The 13,446-nt window shown below is 30.8% G+C and overlaps 2 protein-coding genes across 3 annotated transcripts in view; one reads left to right on the forward strand and one right to left on the reverse strand.

Moving 5' to 3' along the window:
- LOC148299930 (uncharacterized) overlaps window positions 1-8,202 on the reverse strand; it is a 41,397-nt gene extending 33,195 nt beyond the window's left edge. The window contains exon 1 of the mRNA XM_088275484.1: window positions 7,746-8,202. The gene's annotated coding sequence lies outside the window, so the exon portion shown is untranslated. The remainder of the gene's footprint in view (window positions 1-7,745) is intronic.
- LOC148299929 (sodium-coupled monocarboxylate transporter 1-like) overlaps window positions 1-13,446 on the forward strand; it is a 299,651-nt gene that overhangs the window by 118,250 nt on the left and 167,955 nt on the right. The window lies entirely within an intron of this gene.

Raw genomic sequence — 13,446 nt, forward strand, 5'->3', positions numbered from 1 at the left:
CAAATACTCTATATGAAACTAGTCACAAAATTTAAAGTCTAAACGCCTGTGATGCGAAATACATCGAAATACGTTCCACAATATACATTTATATTAAGAAATAGAAATATGTACCACGTAAAACATAAATTAAAAATGAATTATTTTTACAACAAAGTGACTACCGAACCAATTAATTTAAGAAATTTGTCCACAAGATACGTTTCGCCCATTGAAGAGTTGTTACATAAACAAAACGTTTCATCACAGTTTTTTCCATATGTTTTGTTTGGTGACTTGGACCACTATTGGCCTCGGAGTCTTTTCCTTCCCGGCATATCCCGGGAAACACCCTACACATTCTGGGTAAACCCAGATTAAGGAGCCCGGGAAAGCGCTCGTATAATACACGACATCTTGAAATATTCCGGGCCTAATGGCATATTTGTGAAGAGAGTGTCGCGTATGCTTTATCGGGTGTGATAAATCACGTGTATTTATTAAATAATACACAAGACAAATGGTTAAGTGGATCAATTTTGACACTGCTGTCAAATCGGAAAGTTGTTGCTTACTGCTGGTAAAAGCATTAATAATCAAAAGCTTCGTTTAGGAAAATTTTCGTTCGGGAAGCAATTTACTATCCAAATATTTACGAAACTAGCACTTTTCCTTCACGATAATTTGTTTTTTTTTCTTGTTGTTTATTTATATACAGAATTATTAGTTATTTGATTAAAACATTTCTTATTCACGTATTTTCATTCATGACTTTGAGGTACAATTACAATCCAGTAAGGTTCACGGGAAGCAATTTAATACCTATCCAAATATTTACGAATCTAGCACTTTTTCTACATGATAATTTTTTGTTTTCGTTTATGTATATATGTTTATAGTATTACTAGTTATTCAACATTTGTGTTTTTTATTTTTTTTCCTGTATTTCAGGTGAAATCTCAAGCCAAGTTAATTGAATTTTAATATAATATCATATTTTAAATTCAAAATTATAAATTCCATGCTTACCTCGGTTACACACACAAACACACACACACACACACACGCACACACATATAGTAAAAATTTAATCGGATCTTTTTTTATACTCAAAACATACGATTATTTTTTAAGTGAAATGACTTGCCGACAATTTCAGTCACTGGCCACCTTTGTTATACATATACGTATATATTTTGTCGCATACATTGATCTTCTATCAAAAAACATGTTTTTTCAATTTGTAAATTGAATAGCCACAATACTGTAGTTTAAAGTATCATTTAATTCAACCGACATTCTACTTAGGGCAAATTTCACTATCGAATCCCCCTTTTAGGATTCTTCCGCTCACAAGTAAAGTTAAATGAACTATAATCTGAATCCGAACGACCACTCAATCTCGCCTTGGCTCCATGCAAATACTCGAGCCGAGCGGATCAAATACCTTGGGAAAGCTATAGAAATATTAATGTGAAAATCCTCCATTCCTTTTTATAGCTGTTATCCAGCGTTTCGCCTCCGCGGGCAGAAGAAAACGCGAGAGATGTGAGCGTTGTGGGAATGTTTCCTAGAAATGAAACTATCAGAACCTAGATTTTAATACGCCATTAGATTAAATATTTTTTACGTCCTCGAACATGAAAATTTTTATTTTCCTTGTTAAAAAATTTAAATCATGGTTTTTGCAGATGTTATTTCAAACTTACTCATCAAAATAATATTTAAACTTTGTAAAATAAAACAACTTTGTTTTAACCACTTTTAATTGGTATACTTTATCCAACCGGTTTCGACAAAAACCTTGTCATCATCAGGGTTTATGTACTAAATTCGAAAACATTGAAATTCTCATAGTTAGGATCAAGTTTATTACCCTTCCCTTACGATACCAAAAACTTATAAAAATATGATTCACCATATGAAAATATGGTTTAAAAATCATATTTTTAAATCAAATTTTTTAAATCATATTTTCATATGGTGTACGGAGTGCGTGGAAGTTTTTGGTATCGTAAGGGAAGGGTAGTTAATTTTAACATAACTATGAGTATTTCAATGTTTTAGAATTTAGGACATAAACCCTGATGATGACAAGGTTCTTGTCAAAACCAGTTGGATAAAGTGTACCAATAAAAAGTGGTTAAAACAAAATTGTTTTATTTTATAAAGTTTATAAAATGTGCCACAAAGTATTTGCGAAAAACATTCAAGAAAATAATATTTTAATCCAATTCAGGGCTAAACAGGGTAAAGAAGAGTTTTTAAATTTAATCTATCAGAACCTAGATTTTAATACCCCATTAGATTAAATATTCTATACGTCCTCAAACTACAATTTGAAAAATCGAAAAGTTTTCTTCATTAAAAATTTTAAATCATGGATTTTTATTACAAACTCCTTCAGCAAAATAATATTTAAATCCGAATCAAAACTAAAAAGGGTAAAAAAGACTTTTCAAATTTAAACTATCAGAACCTGGATTTTAATACCCCATTAGATTAAATATTCCATACGCCCTAAAAATTCATGATGACATTTTTATTTATATTTTTAATAACTTTTTACGAACTTATAGTCACTTGGTTTATATATTTTTAATAAACAATTTCTGGTTAAACTACCCCCATTAGCAGGTCGACTAAATTGACTGTGCTACCACTATTGACAGCTTGTATTATAAATTATTGATCCTTTAATAATTCGATTAGTTTAGCTTTTGATTCCCGAATCCCTACAAGTAATCAATTATATTCGGACACTATCCCAAACTCAGTTTCTCAGTTAAGGATGAGGCACTAATACATTCAAAGGAGGCTGGTCGCCCAAGCGAAGTAATTAATTAGCTATAGACTAAAAAAATATTTATATATATAACATTTTGTATATATGTAATTATTGAATGATGAATTGTGTCATAATTTTCATCAATAATTGGAGGAGAGTCAAAAGTGATAGTTCAAAGATGCGTCACGTTTATTGGGCACATTTTATTTCATGAGAGAGATGAATGATACAGCTTGTAAGAAACGAAAAAGAAAGCTTTATATTTCGGAGTGAAATAAAAGAGAGTGACGTTTTATATGTCAGACGATACATATATATGAACGAAAAGTGAATGAAAAGTTTCACTTCCATCTATTTTAATTTTTATTTTGAGCGATTACATTTTGTTGCAAAATATTATTTTACAAGAATAATATTATTTATTTTCAATACTTGAGTATCCCGTTTCAGTTTATGAGATTAATGACGTTTTTAAGGTTATTTATATATCTTTTTCCTCTCTGATTATTTTTTTATTTTCTGTATTTTTCAGAATATTTCACTGCCATCTCCTTTTATTTTTATTTTGAGAGATCATATTTTGTTGCAAAATATTATCTTACATGAATAATATTATTTACTTTGAATACTTGATTACTCTGTTTCAGACGGAATATCCAACTTGAGAGAATATAAACATTCCAATTCATTTGGAAAGACAAGATCAAAGCGTAGAATTCATAAACCTTTACTCAAGAGTTAAAATTATTCACGGAGCGTCGATTTCACGGTGTTTCGAACTTTACAATTAAATATCAAGCGATACAGAGATAATGCACAGCATCGAGTATTTCAGTGCCGAGTTTCAGTGAAGATATTCTCCAAATGGCGAATTCGCAGTACAGTAAAGCCTCGATATAATGGACCTCTATATATTTTTTATTACAATATTTATACAATACTGCAATAATTTTTTTTAATATTATTTTTTTTGCTGAACACCTCACTAAGCTGCTGATATTATTTTTAAAAATAAAAGAGAATATTTATATATCTAGATCCGTGTTGCGCAAATATTTTTATTTACGGTACACCTACAAAATTAAGTAAATTCAGGGGTGCATATTTACCATATTATGGTAATATATTTAACATATTAAGTTTATTGCGAAATATGATTCTTCTTAACTGAGTATAGGCAGTGAAAATTTGAAACAATTGTATTATTTTCACAAAACTAGACCTTTTTCCGCGACACGCCAATTAATCACCACGGTACACCAGTGTGCCGCGGCACACACTTTGCGGAACAATGATCTAGATAATACAAAAAATACAACAAAAAACAAATTAAATTGAAATAAACAATATTGAAAGTTTATATGAAAAAAATACACGTTGCAACAATAACTATTTTACAAATCTCTAAAAATTTAAATTAAAAAAAAAAACAAAACTTTCTGTTACTAAAAATACTCTTCTTTTTTTACCATATCCGCTTCCTATGTGGAGCAAACGGAGTTCACAAACTGTCTCCAGGCTTTTCTGTCGGCTGCCAGCTCCCTTGCGTCCTCCCAAGTCAGGTCCGTGTACCAAAGTTCGGACGATAACTGCCGATGAATTGTCAGCAGTGGTCGTCCTGAGCGGCGCGAACCTGATGCCTTGTAAAAGAGGCAAGCTTGATGGCGGCTCTCCGGAGGCATGCGGAGTACATGGCCAAGCCAACTGAATCGCCTTTTCTTGACAACTATAGTGACCAATATTTGCTGCGTCTTTCGCCTTATCTCTTCATTCCTCGCAAAATCAAACCACCGCACGCCTAAAATTCTTTGCAGACACCTCTTCTCGAATACCAATTTGGCCCGTTATATCGAGGTTTCACTGTACTTTGGAGGTTGAAATAAAAATTCTTAAAAAATGGAAAATATAAATTTCGAAACTGAATTAGACATTTGCCCCAAGTTCTTAAAATGGGAGTTTGTAAGTTTTTTTTTCTTTTTCGTAAAAGAGAAAAATTAATACACGCGAAAAATGCTTCTTCTACATTTTGTTCTTCCTTCTTATAGATTCGAGGATCTGTCTGTTTCGTTATTCGTCTCTTGTGACGTAGACTGTCAAATGTCACGTCATCGCTTTGGAGGTCTTCCAAGTGGTCTTCTTCTATCTAGGTTCTCTTGAAAAGCAATTCGGGCCAGTCTATTTTCTCGCATTCTATCGACATGGGCATTCGAGAATCGTCTTCACTGTCTTCCCCATCTGACTATATCCTCCGTACTACACATTTTCCGAATTTTCCATTTCCTTATTCTTTGTTCTTTATTTGGTAACGTTTTTTCAGTTATGCATCTCAATGTTATTTCTTCAAACCCTTATCCGCACCCCAATGGTGCATAGGGCACTGCATCATATAAACGCAGTGTTATCTTGATCGCTGAACATATGAAGGAAAGGTGATCAGCCCTCCGCTTCAGGTTCCAGTCTAGGGTAATATTGAATAAATATTGAAAAAAATCACTTATATTTATTTACCCCCCCCCCTGGGAATCGTACCCGGGACCTCGAGAACGGTAGCCGAGCGTGCTGACCATTACACTACGGAGGCGGATAAAATATTATTTCAGTACTAATTTATTATTTTAATTAGTTTATGTGTAATTTATAACTAATAACTGACCAACACACCGCTTTCGTGCAGGAGTAGGCAGAGAGAATGGGTACCACTATACCACTCTGTCTTTGAATACAATTTCCGCCTCCACCAAATTCATCCATCTCATATTTATGTTATTTACTAACATTACTTACCTTTTTGTTAAAAAAAAACTACTAAGAAAACATTAATGGAATTTCATTAAAATGGTTTTTTGATAAAATCATCGAATGAATTATCTTTTACACTAAACGAACTAACTAACCATCACGCCGCTTCCCTACAGGAGTATACAAAAAGAATAGAACGCAATACCACGTGTCTTTGCAAACATTTTTCGCCTTTTTCACATTCATGCATCTTCTCATACATATCTGCCGACTTTTAAGAGTTCGAGCATGACTACTTTTAAGTATATGACATTCTTGATCATGCAAGTTTTTCTCGGCCTTCATCTGCTCCTTTTACCAATTACATTCACGGCAATTTTTTTTTCACTTTGGTTTCATCAATCATTCGCTCCATATATCCAAACCATCTCTAGACACCTTTTTTTTTATCGATAATATTTATCTCAGCCCTATCTCTTTCTTTCTTTTTTTACGATTCGAATATCTATTTATTTATTTTTTTCAAAATGCTTCATTTAAACACTTCATTTGTTTCACAAATTATCAATTGAGCAGCATTATTTTAGCCGATGCTAAAATAATATTTAATGTACAAAATAAATCCAATAACATTAAATTAAAGCATCTTTCAAAAATTGATGCAGAATGGATATTCAATTATGGGTTGAATGGTGAACGTTACACAAGAGCATCAAGTGATCACTTAAACTAGATGAATTGGGATGCTCAACCTTCGATCTTTTTTATATTAAAACGATATATGCTTCATCTGGAGTTAAAATACCTAAAACATTTTACTCAGTATAAAATCCACTGGTCTAAAAAAACCGTTAAATGAGAAAATGTTGATTTGAATAAATAAATAAATAAAAGTTTTTCAAATATTTGTAACAAAGTTCAAACAGCCAGTTGAAAACAAAGAGTTACTCGTGTCAAGCTAAAAAAATATATTTTAGAATTTGTGCAAAAAATAAGTAAAATCAGCTGTCTTTTGGGACAAAAGTAAATTACGTTTAATTTCAAATAATAAAGATAATTGAATTTTTATTTTGCTGAACCTAGTGTTTTTTTTTATTATTTTTATAATTATCTAAAATGTCAAATACAAGAAAGGGTTTTAATTTTATAACAAAGCCATTTTTAAAACGGAATTTAAAAGTACGTTTTGTTTTAAAACTTAATTTTGTGAAAATGAAAGTAGGTCTTGTTTTTTTTAGACAGTATCGTATCAAAAAGCAAATTCTTATTAAAAAACGTTTAAAGACGTTATTGTAAAAATTAAAAGAAAAGCCAAAATGAAAACATTTTGAATTTCCTCGAATGGGGTGCGTACCCTTGTTAGACAATTTAATTAAATAAACCACCCCAACCGTGATACGTCAAGGCTAGTTTATCCGCAAAGTTTAGTGTGGTAAATTTATAATTCTATCTCATTTTCTCGTCTTAAGGATTAAATTTATCATTTGATACAATATATATCAAACTGAAATACGAAAAAATGTAATATAAAATGTATATTTATGCAAAAAAAATACAGATTTTATGTATATATATATGTATATAATATATATATATATATATATATATATATATATATATATATATATATATATATATATATATATATATATATATATATATATATATATATATATATATATATATATATATATATATATATATATATATATATATATATATATATATATATATATATTTATATATATATATATATATATATATATATATATATATATATATATATATTATATATATATATATATATATCGATCTAAAAACATTGCAGTATTTTAGTAAGTTACCATTTTCAATTCTTAATTATTTAAAGTTATTTCACAAATATTTATCAAATCATTATTAAAAAAATATAAAATTTGTCCAATTTGTTATTCAAGTAATGTAGAAAAACATGTGAATATTTAATAATTGAAGGAAGTAGGATTGAATTTTAATATCATCTCTTCCTTGAAAATATTTTGAGCAAATTTTCTTTTCATCGTTACACTTTTTTTCATATTAAAATTCCGAGTTTATCTGAAAAAGCTTTATCCAAACGAGCACCACAAGCCTACAAAAAACCTTTAAGACATTAGATGGAAAATATAAAAGCCTTCCGAACACCGCCTAAAATGATATCCTTACAAAATGATATCTTTCATATAAAACATGAAATTTGATTAAAAAAATACCAACTTACCCGTCATTTCAAATTGAATTTCGCACTTGTAGAATTCTTTTAATAAAAAAAATATCGAAATGAAGCAGTTTTTTACACCGTTTAAAAGTTAATCAACTTTTTCAGACACTAAAACGCCTTTAAAATACCATCATTAAATTTGCGTGAAAAGAGCAGATAAAAGTTTTATTAGAAGTGAAAAAAGCACAACTTATTTAAATACTTTATCAATTGAATATTTAAGGGGTAGTCCGTTAATCAATGTCACAAATTATCATCACTGAGAATTATTACACCGATGAAAACACGTGTGGATTTTTTTACGTAAGAAAGCTCACATTTGCATGGAATTTATCTCATTTTTTCAGGCCCGTCTACCTGTAGAGCCCGAGGTCGATTGAACGAAGGTTTTATCCGTCGTTTTTGCAAAAGCACAGCCTGAAACACGCCCGAAAGCGATGGTGGCAACACTCCGTCTGGCGCCGGGACGCGGGTGAGCGTCGCGCGAGCCAAGAACACAAGACATCCCTCTCTACCCCGTACTAACATTATTCATTTAGGATCTGTTCACGGATAAATCACTTGATGAATCGAGTTATTTTATTAATGCCTCGTGATTCGAGTGATGTACCACTTATGAACGTGTTGGAAATATTTTTGTGAGAGATTTAGTTTTGTCCCCAATGGGTACAACCTTCCGGGCACTTTATAAGATTTTTGGCCAAGGCAGGAATACTAATTCGGCTCGCAAGGTGTCTGGGGATCGACCCTTGGAGGGTCAAATCGAAATATTTGGTATGTACATATCAAATAATTATTTTCCCTAACGTCACTTTTATTGTTATTAAACAAATAATACGCTTAGATGAGCTATAAAATATTTATTTTATATTTATTTACGAATCGCAACAAAAATATGGTTTTCCAAACATTTTTTTCATAAAAAATTAATATTTTTATTTACCGTCTTCATGATATTTCGATAAAAATTCTAAATAACAATTTAAGTTACATTCAATATACATTCTTAGATTTTTTGCTGTTTTGCACAAAATGGTATGGTTTTATCTGATATAAGATTTTAAAAAATAAAAAGCGTTCAAAATAAATTATAAAGTAAAACCTTTGATTGACTTCATCAATGATGATTTAATCAATATTATGATGAAGTTATTGGTCTAGACGAATAATTTACTGATGCGATGTCTTACCCTATGCACCATTAAGTGAGGGTAAGGACTAGATAAAGAACAAATAAAAATAATAAACATGGCCGATATATGTATCACCGTTTTCGTGAGAAATCACCTTAAAGCTTTACAATTCACATTAATTTAAGTATTGAAGTTTTCCATTCTTACGATTTTATATTAATATTTATGTTTATATATAATATTCGATAAACGTCGACGTGAAAATATAAGCCTTTATTCAAGCACTTTGACACGATGAGAAACATGAATTAAGTTTGAGACAGAACTTTAAGTGATTTCAATTATCTTAAATCCCTAATGCTTAAATCTAAGAACACTTAAGATATTCTTTATTGTATAAACATCTCTCGTTTTATCTGATTAACTTAGATTTATTTCACAAATAAATTGTCACTCTAGCAAGTTACATGTTTGATTTTACCCTATTTATTGATTTGGAATAAAACACTTTTAAAGTTATTAATTTAAAAACAACTTTTTTCGAGAACTACAGATGTTCTCGTCAACTGGTTTTACAATGCAAATGTTTGTAATATATTATTAGATTAAAACCAATATTTGTAGCTTTTCCACTTTATTTATCAAAAAAAAAAAAAAAGAAAAGCTAAAAATATTGGTTTTAATCTAATAACATACTAAAAATGCAATTCCATCATGAAGTGTCAGTGGATAATAAAAATCTATTTAAAAATGTTTGTAAGTTTTTATTTTTGCCTGTTTATGAAAACATGTACAGTTCTCGAAACTATTAGTTTACACTGGGTAATCGTTACACAACAAACCAGAAAATGGTCTCATTTATATAATTTTTTTTTATTGTATAAGACTTTCGTGGATCGTTAATAGGGTACTTTTTTATTATTGATCTTATTTAAATTCTTAATTTTTTTATATTTTCATTTTACCTGACGAAAACGTAGTGTACTCAAAATATTTAAAAAACCATGATTGCTCTGGAACCAATGAACTAAGTGACATAAATTTTTCGCCATATATTGATTAGTCTAGCCTTAATATTTTTTATATTAATATTTATACTAAATATTAGGGGGTTGAATTAGTTCTCGCCGTTTATAAAAATCTAATATTTCTCTGTTATTTAAATTGATTCCTTTCGTTTTTTTTGTTTTCCTGTCCCCCGCTGCCTCGAACACCCCCGTGGCACTTTCAACCGCCTCAAACCGCCTCAAAATTAAGGCTATGGGCCTTGTTCATCGGCAGGGAAACTGGGTCCCGTATGCTCTGAAGGAGAGAGATATGGAAAAGCGACTTTGCATGTGTGATTCACTCTTGCAACGGCATCACAGAAAAGGTTTTTTGCATCGCGTCATCACCAGCGATGAGAAGTGGATCTTCTTCGTCATCTGCCAGCCAGGTCGGCTACTCCCTGCTGAAGCCAGCATTGCAAAACGCAACATTCACGGCTCAAAAACGATGCTTTGCATTTGGTGGGATCAGCAGGGAGTAATTTTTTTCGAGCTTCTCAAAGCAGGCCAAACAGTCACAGCAGAGGTTTACAAGCAGCAAATGATCAAACTGAAAACAGCAATTGAAGAAAAACGTCCAGAATACGCAGCCAGGCACGAGTTGATTCTCATTCTGCACGACAACGCGCGCCCGCATGTTGCCAAAGTGGTAAAAGAACAGATAAACTCCTTCGGCTGGAAGGTTCTGTCACACCCGCCATACTCCCCTGACGTCGCACCATCCGATTATCATCTGTTTCGGTCCATGCAGCATGGATTATCGGGAGAAATTTTCAAAAGTTATCGAGAAGTCGAGTTATGGGTTGAAAATTGGATTGCCTCAAAAGACAAGGTTTTCTTTTATAGGGGAATACGACTTCTTCCTAATAGATGGGCCAAAGTAGTCGAGAAAGAATGGCAATACTTTGAATAAATTCTTACTTTAAAAAAAATATATATTTTCAATTCAAAATACTACAAAAAACGGCGAGAATTAATTCAACCCCCTATTAGTTTATTAAAAAGGGAATAAGTAGGTACTTATTTTTTTGAAAAACATGAATTGGTACACCTGTTTAATAACTATTAGTAATAAAGCTGTAACCTGTCCGGGAGTATCGCCGTACATGTACGGCCAGTACAAAACACGTATAAAACATTATTAATTTATTTTTTGATAATATTGATATAAATCATGTTTACTGGTGTAAATATTTTTGTTATTCAAGAAAATATAATATGTTGCTTATACCATCGACCATGATATGAAATTATTACAGCAAAAATATAGAAAAAATTACACACTCCCAAAATACAGTTTTGTCTGCGGAAACTCACTTGAAATATAATTTGCCTTTTATATAGGTAAAAAAAATGTTACAAGTTTTAATATAAAGGTAACAATTTCACACGGAAGTTGACATTTCAGCTTCAAAGTTTATTACTAAGTATATTTAAGTATGTTAAAGTCTATATAAGTTTATAACTTTATCTTTTACTTCTGGATTTTTTTCTGATATTAACGAACTTTTAAAACTGATTTTTGATACGCTTACGTCTCGTAAGCACGCACGTACATGACAATCCGTCAGAAAATTAAATAGCGTTTCAATATACATTTTTTTCTACCAAGTAAAAATAATGACACTGCTGTTACCATAAAACGATCAATTCCGTATGGAATCCCAACCTATGTCAGTCGTTTTATTCGAGATTCTTTCAAATGCATTAAAAAATCGGTGATTTTTTTATTTGTATTAAAACCAAGTAACAACAAATATTATTTAAGCTGAACGATACTTTTATTTAATTGATATATTCATTTTCAAGTATATTTCTACTGCTTTCATTCTATTTTCATATTCTATTCTTGTCGTATTCTCTTCTTCTCAAAGCTTGTCTTGAGCTTCTGTTAAACGTAGCAAGTCAAGTATGAAAGAAAAAGGGTGGATCAAGCCTTCAGTATAAAAAATACTTATATAATAAATAAATCGAATTTATTAATAAAGAAATCTTTATTTTAATAATATAATAATAATAATAATAATAATAAATCCCTTACCGCACCCCAATGGTGCATAGGGCACTGCTTCATATAAACGCAGTGTTATCTCGATCGATTACACGTGAAGGAAAGGTGATCAGCCCTCCACTTCAGGTACCAGTCCATGGTAATATTGAATAAATATTAGAGTGAAAAAATCACTTATATTTATTAAACCCCCCTGGGAATCGAACCCGGGACCTCCAGAACGGTAGGCGAGCATGCTGACCATTATACTACGGAGGCGGAAATCTTTATTTTATTATTACTTAATTCGCAGTCACTTTGTGGCAACATCTGTTAATTTTTATTTTAAATTTCAATCGGTAAATACCATCACTTCTTCAAATCTTTAATGACATCTGTTTCGATGCATTCCGAATAATTTTTCATAAAGTATTTGAAATAAAGGGAATGATTCGAAATACGTATCACAACAGATTAAGAAATAGTGGTATTTATTTGCCAAGTGAAATATTGATTATAAATAATATATTGCCATTAGGACTCATTAGTATAATAAGTTGATATTAGATATGTTGCAACACTTCCTTTGAAGAATTATAACTAAAAAAGACAATGTTGCTTTATTTTTTTTATGAATTTATAATAATTATAATTAAAAAAGCAGTTTGTTCACAATTTCGATGAAAGATGATAGAATCTTTAACAAAATATTTAAATCTACTTTTAACTTAAAAATAGCAACATCAAATAAATTTTTGAAACAAAAATTCATCATTACACTACACGAAGATATAATAAAATACATGAAGAGCCAATAAACACAACTTTGTGTTTATTGGCACAACTCGCAATATATTAAATCAAATATGTTTATCAAATTAACCAGCTGCCTGACGTGTATAAAATAGAACCCAGTCAGGGATCCAAAATGAATGAACTGAAAAAATATTAGAAGGAAAGGTATTTTTGTTAGTGATTAGTTATATTTTCTGATTTTATATTATCTGAGTTATAGTTTCCTTTTGTCCGCCTCCGTAGTGTAATGGTCAGTACGCTCGGCTACCGTACTGGAGGTCCCGGGTTCGATTCCCAGGGGGGGTCAAATAAATATAAGTGATTTTTTCACTCTTATATTTATTCAATATTACCTTAGACTGGTGCGGAAGTGGAGGGCTGATCACCTTTCCTTCATCTGTCAACGATCAAGATAACACTGCATTTATATGATGCAGTGCCCTATGCACCGTTGGGGTGTATAAGGGTTTGAATGAATGAAAATGAAAGTTTCCTTTAAACATGCTTCTCACAGGTTTCTTCCTTTTAAAACCATAGCTTTCATATTATGCCTATTGACTGTACCTTTTATTGCTTTATATTCTACGTTTTGCCCTGTTTTTTTCTTTTATATTTGCGTTTCAATCTTGTTAACCTTAATCTCAGATCTCAAAAAATATATAAATTTCTCATAGGGAATATTATATGATATACTTATATGGTATGTGACTTTTGTGTGTAATATGATAAGAAAAGAA

This window comes from Brachycentrus maculatus, unplaced genomic scaffold, assembly GCF_059751285.1.
Source record: "Brachycentrus maculatus isolate JH-2025_06_01 unplaced genomic scaffold, ASM5975128v1 h1tg000880l, whole genome shotgun sequence".
In the NCBI taxonomy this organism is placed as follows: domain Eukaryota; kingdom Metazoa; phylum Arthropoda; class Insecta; order Trichoptera; family Brachycentridae; genus Brachycentrus; species Brachycentrus maculatus.